The sequence below is a fragment of the Triturus cristatus genome, chromosome 1_1 (assembly GCF_964204655.1).
Source record: "Triturus cristatus chromosome 1_1, aTriCri1.1, whole genome shotgun sequence".
Classification (NCBI taxonomy): domain Eukaryota; kingdom Metazoa; phylum Chordata; class Amphibia; order Caudata; family Salamandridae; genus Triturus; species Triturus cristatus.
In genome coordinates, this window is record NC_140579.1 from 1,160,088,461 (window position 1) to 1,160,097,699 (window position 9,239).

A 9,239-nucleotide genomic window follows, 5' to 3' on the forward strand; every position below is an offset into this window, starting at 1 on the left:
CCCACGTACCCTTCACCTGCCAAGCCTGCAACTTCACCTGCCTCTGGACCTGCACCGCACCTAAAAGGCCAGGCACCAGCAACAACCACCTCAAGTGCATCCTGCTCAACACCCGCTCCGTCCACAGACACGCCGTTGAACTCTGGAACCTGCTTGACACAACATTACCAGACGTCGCCTTCCTCACGGAAACCTGGATGAACACCTCCTCAGCCCCCGACATCGCCATAGCCATCCCGGACGGATACAAGATCACCCGGAGGGATCGCGTCAACCAGACCGGAGGAGGCATCGCCATCGTCCACAGGAACACCGTCCGCATCACGACCAACTCCGACGACACCATCACCGCCGCCGAGCACCTTCACTTCCAGATACACACCGACCCCAAGACCACCCTCAGAGGCACTCTCATCTACAGACCCCCGGGACCACGCACACAATTCAGCGAAGCCATCGCAGACTTCATCAGCCCGCACGCCCTCACCTCCTCTGACTACATCCTCCTAGGAGACCTCAACTTCCACTTGGAGAACAACGATGACAGCAACACCAACACCCTGCTGGAGAACCTCGCCAAACTCGGACTCAAGCAACTGGTGAACACCCCCACCCACTACGCCGGCCACACGCTCGACCCCGTCTTCTCCTCCAGCAAGCACATCTCCTTCAGCCACTCCACCAGACTTCATTGGACTGATCACAGCTGCGTCCACTTCAACTTCAGAAGAACCACAGAAAACATGACAGCCCTCAAGAACGCCACCCGCATACATCACCAAAAGAACAACATTCACAGCAAGGAACTCTTCAGCATTGTCAAAGAGCTCTCCAACCCCAGCGCCGGAAACAACGACATCACACCCTCGCAGGACCTCTACGACTCATTCTTCCACCGCAAGATTGCTGACATACACAACAGCTTCGGTGCACAGACCACGCACCCAACCACCGAACCAACGCCCCCCACCACCACCCTCTGCAACTGGACCCCGGTCAGCACCGAAGACACCACCCGCACGATGAACACCATCCACTCCGGATCCCCTACCGACCCCTGCCCCCACCATGTCTTCAACAAGGCCGACTCCATCATCGCACCCCAACTCCGGGACATCATCAACATCTCCTTCACCACCGCCACCTTCCCGGAGAGCTGGAAGCATGCCGAGCTCAGCGCCCTCCTGAAGAAACCGACAGCGGACCCCACCGACCTCAAGAACTTCCGCCCCATCTCGCTCCTCCCTTTTCCTGCCAAAGTCATCGAGAAGACCGTCAACAAACAGCTCGCCGCCTTCCTCGAGAAGAACGGATCCCTCGACCCCTCACAGTCCGGTTTCCGAGCCAACCACAGCACCGAGACCGCCCTCATCGCAGCCACCGACGACATCAGATCCCTGCTCGACAACGGGGAAACAGCTGCCCTCAACCTACTGGACCTCTCTGCAGCGTTCGACACAGTTTGCCACCGCACACTAATACAGCGCCTCAGCAACACCGGAATCCAAAAGAAGGCACTGGAGTGGACCATCTCGTTCCTCGCCGGAAGAACCCAGAGAGTCTGCCTCCCCCCGTTCTGTTCCGCGGCCACCGAAGTCACCTGCGGCGTACCCCAAGGATCCTCGCTCAGCCCCACCCTCTTCAACGTCTACATGAGCCCCCTCACGGCCATTGCACGCCAACACAACCTTAACATCATTTCCTACGCCGACGACACCCAGCTGATCCTCTCCCTCACCAACGACCCCGCCAACGCCAGAGCCAACCTACACGAAGGAATGAAAGACGTCGCCGAGTGGATGAAGAACAGCCGCCTGAAACTGAACTCAGACAAGACGGAAGTCCTCATCCTGGGATCATTCCCCTCCGCCTGGGATGACTCCTGGTGGCCCCCTGCCCTGGGCACCACCCCCAAGCCAACGGACCACGCACGAAACCTGGGCTCATCCTGGACTCCTCCCTCTCGATGACTAAACAAGTCAACGCCGTCTCATCATCCTGCTTCAACACCCTGCGCATGCTCCGAAAGATCTTTCAATGGATCCCCACCGAAACCAGGAAAACGGTCACCTAGGCACTCGTCACCAGCCGACTGGACTACGAAAACACCCTTTACGCGGGAACCACAGCCAAACTACAGAAAAGACTCCAGTGCATACAGAACGCCTCCGTACGACTCGTCCTGGACATCCCCTGCCACAACCACATCTCCGCCCACCTGAGAGACCTGCACTGGCTCCCCGTCAGCAAGAGGATCACGTTCAGACTCCTCACCCACGCACACAAGGCTCTCCACGACCTGGGCCCCAAGTACCTCAACAACCGCCTCACTTTCTACACGCCCACCCGCCAGCTGCGATTGACCAGCCTCGCCCTCGCCACCGTTCCACTCATTCGCAGAGCCACCGCTGGAGGAAGATCCTTCTCCTACCCGGCAGCCAAGACATGGAACTCCCTCCCCATCCACATACGGCTGACCCAGGACCATCTCTCCTTCAGGAAGCAACTCAAGACCTGGCTTTTCGAGCAGTAGCGGACCCCCCCCCCCCAGCGCCTTGAGACCCTTGCGGTTGAGCAGCGTGCTATATAAATTGATTGATTGATTGATTGATTGATTGATTGATTGATTGAGTGTAACCTCTGTGGGGTGTTTAGGGTGTGCTATAGAGGGGGTGCAAAGCAAAGTATTTACCCCTACCGGTGTGTAAGTGGTGGGCTACAGAAATTAAGTGAGGTATTGGGTGGAGTCTGATGCGGGAAAGGTGAGCTGGTGCGGGACTCTGGGATTAAAGCGTGAGCCCAAATTGTGTGTCTTATGCTGTGAAGTCATGTGCCGTGGCCGCTGCACTACAGTTGTGGAAGTAGTGTCCGGATGTGTTTATAACTACTAGGATGAACTACTGACCCGTACTGGTATGAAAGTCCTGGGGTACGGAATATATGTGAGGTATTGTCTAGAGTCTCATGTTGCTAAGCTGAGCTGCTGCCAGAGTCGGGGATTAAAGCGTGAGCCCACACTGTGTGTCATATGCTGTGAAGTCATGTGCTCTGGCCACTGTGCCACATCTGTGCAAGTAGTGTCAGCATGTAGTTATAGGTACTTGGATGAACTTTTATTTAGAAAATTGTAGCTTGTGTATGGTGCTTAGGTGGTGTTGTATAGGGAGTGCGAAGGTAAATCAATATGGTATTTGTAGAGCGCAAACTACTCACCTCTATGGGTGAATAGAGCTGGGGATCAAAGCGAGAGGTCTGTGCTGCAAAGTGAGATGGTTTGGCCGCTGCGCCACAGCTGTGTGGAGAATACATTTTGGCGAGGGTGCAGGAGTTGTCGTTATATGGCCCTAAAATCGGGGGCCTAAGTTGTAAGTTATAGGGTGGCTCTAAAAAGAGCCCTTGTGTTCATTAGTTGGAGCTACATATAAGTGCAGATGCACAGCTTCCAGTTATTCAGGAAAACTCGGTTTCCCTGGTCTGTAAAGTGTACTCCATCACTTCTTTATATATACGCCAAATCAAAACGTATGTTGTTGTTGTATATGGACCCCATTTTGTGGTCTCTGAGGTATGCAGAGACAGGTTTGTTTACTTTTTTCCGAGATTTTTCAATCTGAGGACAAAATTGTTTGGACCTTTTCCACTTCTGTCTTTGGCATATATTGGAATATACAAAGACAGTTTGAGGCAAAAGTAACATCAATTGTCCAAAGGTGTCCTACATAAGCATTTCCAAATCTACCCCAGTCAATGTGCCTAGGTCGTTTCCACCACAGTGCACAATCATGAGGTCAGGGTGTTGGAGATGCAACCAGGTTTTAACCAAAGGCAACAATTGGTGCCACTTCAATCCTCTCTGTCCAAACCATTTAATGTCCACATTTTGTAAACCTAGGTCTAAGTCAATATGTCTCTGTTCTGCATACCTCTTGCACCAGAAAACATAGCTATGTCCTACGATCCACACTAGCATTTTGAAGGTATGGCTGGAAGGTATGGAAAGATGTCCGTAGTTCATGTAGTTCCTTCATAGAGCAAGAGATATGTTTAAAGATGGGGAACTAGTTTCTTTTCGCATAAAAAACGGTACCTGATTGGTAGATGAAAAGCATTGTTTTTTAAAAGTAGGGTGTAGTTTTGTCGAAAAGTATGTTTGTGATTGGTTAAGAAAAAGCAGTTTGCACGTACATATTATAGTATATATTATAGGATAAAATTTGCTCAACTCAACCACACCTGCTACTTGCATTTGGAAGGCACTGTTCGAACTTAAAACAATCGTGAACTTTTAACCTGCACGTGCCGTTAAATGTTCGAGAAAATGTTGCAAAAAAATATCGTTAGGTTCAAAAAAATTGATGAACTTTTAACCTCCACGTGTTGTAGAATGTTCTAGAAAGTGTGTTGATAGAATACGTTGCATTTCTGACTTCGATGTGTACTTGAATATTAAAAAAACTATTTATATGGAAAAGTAGAAAGACAGTAATAGAGAGAATTTTTGAAAGCTAAAAGAATCAAGGAACTATTGTAATTTGTTCTGGATTACCTACTGGCGGTCGACAGTAGGTAGTTATCACTGTTAACGGTCTGAAAGTGCGGTGTTGCTCAGAGTGGCATGGTGGTGATATGGTATGGTGCTTCACTCGGGTATGAAACCGAGAGTCTAAACCGTGAGGTCATTGCTGTAAAGTGATGTGGTCTGGTGTTTGTAGCATACGTGTGCAAGTAGTGTTAAATGTAATGTAAATTGATCCTTGTATAGCGCACTACTCACCCGCAAGGGTCTCAAGGCGCTTGTACGAATACCGCTGTGGAACCCATCCTGGCTTTCCCTGTGAGGCGTTCACTCCTGGGCACCCCCAAGGTGGAGGCCAGGCATCCTTAGCGTTGTGGGGGCCGTTGTGGAGATTAAGCAAGCTATTGCCCAGAGTTGCAGAGTGGGACTCCATGATTGGAATGGCACAGAGGCGAGAATTATCAGGTCTGTGGAATTTTTGAGCCCAAGACCCGCCGAGGCAGGGAATTGAACCCTGGTCCCGGGCTAGACCTCTGCATCAGGGTCTGCCGCTCTAATCATTGAGCCACACTTCTCCAGGCATTTATACCATACAGGGAGTGGGAAACGAACTACTGACTGCTACTGTGTGTTGACGGAAAGCAAGATGGCGGCCGCTTAGATGCTCGCGGAGGTACTCTCCCGAAACTTTTGAGTTTTACCTTTCTCCTGTTCGACGGACGGTATAGATGCTTGGGACTTCTTCGTAACCCCTCACAATCGGACACGCCGCAACGGGATGGTCACTGGATCCTCGCTGTGGATTGAGGGGAAGAACCAGAGCTGGTGCTCACTGTATGAGCCTGCTGCACACCGGTATCTCGGCGTTCTGGACTGGTGGGCGGGACTCATCAGGAAACTGCCCCGACTGGTGCTCGGACTAGGCTACGGTACTGCCTGGGTGGCTGCCTGCAGAAGTGTCCGTTTCAGCTCTGAATAGATCTTCCATCCGAGCCCCTGCCGCCAGACTGGATGTGACCCTCGAGCAGCCAGGGTCAGGTAAGGCAGTAGTAGCCCAAGTGGGGGAAAACAGATCGAGCAGTATTGGTACTATTAAAAGGAGGAATCAAGCCCTTAAATTAAGCAAGACAGGGGTTGGTGTGGAAGAAGGGACTGGAGGTCTGGACACCGACCCGTAATATATACCACAGCCCTCAATTACTGAATTCTTTACCAGCAAACACTCTGAGAATTGGCCATCTTTACCATCTTTACCATGCAGAGGTAAAAATACTAGCAGACAGGATACATTAGACACGCTGGATGCTACTACTCCTGTAGGTGCGATAGGAGAGGATGGGATAGAGGGCAGGGAACCCGGGGCAGGGAACCCGGCGGCCCTAGTGACTCTTTCTTACCTGACCATGATGTGGTAGCAGTAGGGGCAGGGGTAGTGTGGACGAAAGTGAAGGCGATAAGGACCGCATTGCTGTGCTGCACGGTGCTACAGCAGCTGCAATCTCTGACACCACCTTGGAGGGGATGGACACATTTTTTTTTTGGCTCGGACTCTGAGGCCCCTGACTCATATAATAGCGAGTCTAGTGGGAATATCTCGGATACCTCTGAATCTAGCACGCAGGAGGCACCTGAAACAACATTTAAACGTCCGAAGCAACAGAAAGTGCGTAAAGGTAGCATCGAGCCCCGAAAACAAAGAGCAAAGAAAGTTCCTGGTAGCGGCTTGAAATGGGATTATTCCCACACAAGGATGGCTGGGATCTCGCCGGGGGGTTCAATCGCTAATGACTCAGCGACAACCACCCCCCAACTTACCAACACCACCCCTATTAGTCCTGAACTTAGTCTAATACTAGAATCTATTAAAGAGCACCGAGCCGAGACACGGGCAGATAGCAAGAAAGCTAGGCATGCGATGAAAAAATTAGAAGAGGCTGTGCGAAAGGTTGGGAAGGCATGCTCGGAGATCGGGGAACGTTTGGCCCATATCGAGGATAGAACAGCGGCCCTTGAAGATGCAGTCACTTAAGTGAAAGAACAAACTAAGATGCATGAGCACCAATTAAGTGATGTACAATGGAAGCTGGAAGATATGGAAAACGGATAACGTAGAAACAATCTTCGGTTTCTTGGCATAGGTGAAGACGTGGAGGGTTGTGGAAATAAAATTGACAATTGTGCCCCATCATTTCCCTGTTTCTGCCTGGTAGCCATTTGCCTCAGACAAACACCCATTTTGTGTGTGACATGCTCTCAGCAACTTGTCTGAAAACTGTCCTTCACATCCCCATTGAATCTTGCACAACCCCCTGCTCCTTGTGGTCGAGCCAATTCCAAGAAGCCTGCCTGTGTGCCTTCCCCCAGTTGTGCCAGAGACTCAGCCACATCCTGTCCATTGTTGGTGACTCAGCCTGTCACACCAGCTGCCATGTGACCACCCCCAACTGAAAGAGGAACACAAGGTTAGGCCCTGAAACCACACCAACTAATAGAGGAAGCACAAGGCTGTACACTGTGAACACACATTTCTGTGGTTCTGCCAATTCCCAGAACCAGCAAGATAGTTCCTGTTTTACACAAGATGGTTCCTGTTCTTGACTCTAAGCCAGAGATAAACCCCCGAATGAGTAAGGGCCTTCAACTGAAAGAGAACACATTTCCACACATCACATGCCCTCTCACGAGACACAAGACACGCCCCTACCTTGACACATCTATTGGAAATTACTGCTTGTCACTTCCCTTTTTCTTGTCACTTCTCCTTTCTTCTTTTTCCTATTGACCACAAACTGTATAAATATTCTGATGTGTGAATAAAACTGCAGACCACTCCTGTACCCGCTTGGTGCTGGAGCTCTCCCCTTAACTCGAGTTACTGGACCCCTTTTTTAATCGAACACCACAGACTCCTCTCTTTGCTTTGACTGAAATTATGATTATTAAGTATAGAAATTCTGAGATGAGGTAATATTGAATTAATTTACCACATTAATTGGCGCCCGAACAGGGACATTCCCTTTTCCCCACGCGCCGGCGATATTGGACCCGGTACTGTCCCCTCCTGACCTTTGACGGACTTCAAAGTGCACAACGCGGGGAATTCCCGCTAACTCCCTCGAGGCAAAGAGGGGGACCAACTGCGGCCCGGCATCCACACGAGGCGGTGAGGAAAATTGCGGAACGTCCTGAACCAGAGCCCAACTTGTGAAGAGACGAATCCGAGGTTCTGCGAGTCCCACCTTAGAAGCTACGCGCATTTTTAAGATCTTCAAGAGGCCTTCCAGTTATTTTTTTTCGGTGAGTACTGCTGAAAAGTATAAAGACGGACTCACCACTTTGTGGGTGCGGTAAAGATACAGGTTTTTGTTGGTTTCTCACTTATTTTGTGAGGACTGCTAAACTAGTATAAAAGACGGACTCACCACTTTCGTGGGTACGGTAAAGATATATGTTCTGTTTGTTTTTCTTTTTTTCTCAATTCGAAATCTTTGAAAAATCTTGCCATCATGCCTATTTTCTCGAAAATACGTAAGATAGCAACCAAAAGGAGTATTCTTTAGAAGGAAATTCCCCTTCCTCCTCGGGATACTACAGGACACTTCATGTATGCAAAACATTGCAATTATGTATTGATGATTTATGGGTGGATTATACTAAAGACCTAGAACACAGATATAGATGGCCTGAAAATGGTACTTTTGACATGGAATGTATTATAAAATTAGAGGAACAGTTGTGGAAGAAATAGGGAGTCCGCCAGTCACAAAGTGAATCGGTGGAATTATGGAGAAAAGAAGCCCATAGGAGACAACAGAAGGAATTGCATAAAGTTGAAAAGGGTAAGAGAATGTCAGAGCAGGCCAAGAAAGAACAGTTACAAGAAATAGGGAAAGAAGTAGTTAGTGAAAGGAATAAAAGGGAACAAACAGCCATTTCTACTGGTTTTTATCCTGTATTGCCATCTGCACCTGAAAACCTTAACATTGCACCACCTAAGACACAACCTACCGCCCCATCACCAGAGGATACTTTCACCAATTTCCTCTTAGACACTCCACCTCCATATGAGGTTCCAGTAATTCAACACCCTCTGCCTCCGCCACCCTTTTTACAACATAACACACTACCTCTCACTCCAGAAGGGGGTGCCGTAGGTCCAGACCCAGGTAAAACAATTCCCGACTGCCCCTATGACCCGACTCCGAGCAACACAGGGGAGGCGGGCCGAATAAGTAAAATACTTCATGACTCCTGGGAAGAAATAAGACATCTACCAGCAATTGACACGTTTCTTCAAGCGGCCTCTGAGTTTCTTCGTACTGGAGAGAACTCACGAGCCATTAACGCTATGACTACAAGAAGATCACACCCTGTAAAAATGCACATGTATAGGTTCCTCCTTTGCTGTTTCATAAAACACATACAAGCAGAGGAAAGAAATGTACCAGTTTCACTTTTTGACTTATTAGATTCCGCATCCGACCACACTAGTCTAGAACTTATAAATGATGCACTAGACAGGTTCACCCGTAATGTGACCCGTATTCTGCAAAACTTGCAAACAAATGAAGAGAATAAGAAACTTGAGGAGGAAATTACTGAACCTACTGAAAAAGTCCTACCCGTTCGTTCTTCCGCCCCTAATTCACGAACACCCCCGCCTACATTCCTCCAAGGTCACTCTGAACGGTCACCTCCAGATGAGTTATTTGAAAAAACATCC